Source organism: Ctenopharyngodon idella, chromosome 7, assembly GCF_019924925.1.
Source record: "Ctenopharyngodon idella isolate HZGC_01 chromosome 7, HZGC01, whole genome shotgun sequence".
Classification (NCBI taxonomy): Eukaryota; Metazoa; Chordata; class Actinopteri; order Cypriniformes; family Xenocyprididae; genus Ctenopharyngodon; species Ctenopharyngodon idella.
The window spans coordinates 6,238,314-6,240,472 of NC_067226.1; the positions used below are offsets into that span (position 1 = coordinate 6,238,314).

Sequence of the window (2,159 nt, forward strand, 5' to 3'; positions counted from 1 at the left end):
TATAGTATAACCTACACTACTGTTAAATTTTATTTTTAAGAGGTCACAAATGCATTTATTTGATCAAAAATACAGTTGAAATAGTAACATTGTGACTATGTTACTATAGTAACATTCTATTGTAATATTAAAATGTAATTTATTCCTGTGATGTCAAAGCTGAATTTTCAGCATCATTACTCCAGTCTTCAGTGTCACATGATCCTTCAGAAATCATTCTAATATGCTGATTTTGTGCTCAAGAAACATTCTTATTATTAACAATGTTGAAAACAGTTGTGCTCCTTAGCTAATATTTGTGGAAACCTGATACTTTTTCAGGATTCTTTGATAAATAGAAAGCTCAAAAGAACAGCATTCATTTGAAATATTAAATCTTTTGTAACATTATACATGTCTTTACTGTTACTTTGATCAGTTTAATGCATCCTTGCTGAATTAAAGTATTTATTTCTTACAAAAAGAAAGAGACTTACTTACCCCAAACTTTAGAACTGTAGTGTATAAGGCACTATTAAACATAAAAATAATAGGTAAATTAAGTCTTAATTTCAGAGTATCTGCTGTATTTTTATGGATATATAGGCTACTCTACATTGACTCCAGTTTGCTCAGTTTAAAAGAAAATGTTGGCTTGTGTGTATTCCATTATTATTAAAGCCCATAGTTAGGATAATAGTAGGTATAGTTCGTTTATTTGATTTGTAGCACTTACTTTGCACCAGTGTTGCTCCGAGCTGTGAGCAAAATGAGTTATTGAAAGTCTATGACCAAAACACATAAACATTCAAGATGGCAATGTGACATTCCAAAGTATACTTGATCTAAGACAGTGTTGTGTTCAATCTGCTGCTTTATGAATTTCCCCTCACCTCAACTTTTTACCTTTTACTGTCTGTTTAATGTCTAATCTCTTCCGCGAATATAAAACTTTGTGCGTTCAGTAAAGTAATATCCACTAAATCTAAAATCAAGTTATCTAGTTTGTGGCTTTATATTAATATGGCACATTAGACATTTTCTGGGCATATTTTAACATGAATTGCTTTATATGAGCTCTCCCCTCTCCTCTCCTCTCCGCTTTTAGGTTTGCCCAAACATTAGCAATATTAACATTTGTTGAGAGATATTCGATGAGAGGAGTGTTTCTGCCGACTAGTGGCAATTGCTTAACACTGCAATGATTTCTGCAGCGATCATTCTACTACAATACTAACCTGTAGACTCAGATTGATTACTCAAATACATTAAGATATTAGTTAAACGTCAGGTGCTTTCACTCCAGTCGGCTACACTTACTGATGTAAGTAAGAACATTTGGAGTAGTTCCTGTTCCTACAATGTCTGAGAGGATCTCAGCAAGGTTACTGAAAATTGTTACAAAAAAATAGTTTAATAAGAATGTTGAGAAGAGGACATTTACTGTCTCAAGGCAATTTTTAAATACTAAAACAGAATCAAGATTACATACTGCAGACCTACATCAAGCGGAATTTCTTATTTATTTGATGATTTTATGAAACTGCATATAAGTACATTCAATTTGGTTTGGAGGAGGTTTATTTATTTATTTTTAGAAAAACATAAAAATAAACTGCTTTAATGTCTTCTTAGTACAACACAGGGTAACCAATTTATGGTATGAAACAATGAAAATAAAAGATGAAATTTACAGAAAATAATAATCTGATGCTATACAGTGAGCAGGAAGATCACAGGGCTCAGGCACAGCCGAGTCATTGTATAACAGTGTAATTCATTATCCATTTCAGATTGTCTTCTGAGCTACAATATTTCAATCTGCTATTGCTTTGAGCGAAACATACCATTTGAAGTGGCTGAAATAGTGTCCATCACCATCAGTAACAGATCTGAAGAATTAGTCAGTCACAGTATATGGGAGTTGATCTATAACCGGCGCAGTGCCAGACAAACAATCAACAAATTCTAAGGTTACTGCATTTGTAATGCACTTCTCAACCATCTTGTTGTTCTAGGTTAACAAAACACTTTTCTGCTGGCTTATCAGTGTAATTTGTATTGCTTCATTTCTTTTTGTATTATTATCGCATAATCACCACCAGCAGAGACAAACATATCAGGGTTTCGATGCAGGTGTTTTCATCTGTGCCATCAGTGGTATTGTTGCATACTGTTTC

General features: G+C 33.0%; 1 long non-coding RNA gene across 10 annotated transcripts in view; it reads left to right on the plus strand.

Annotated features, from left to right (window-relative positions):
• The window catches only part of LOC127515145 (uncharacterized), a 46,923-nt gene that overhangs the window by 33,165 nt on the left and 11,599 nt on the right, over positions 1–2,159 (plus strand). The window lies entirely within an intron of this gene.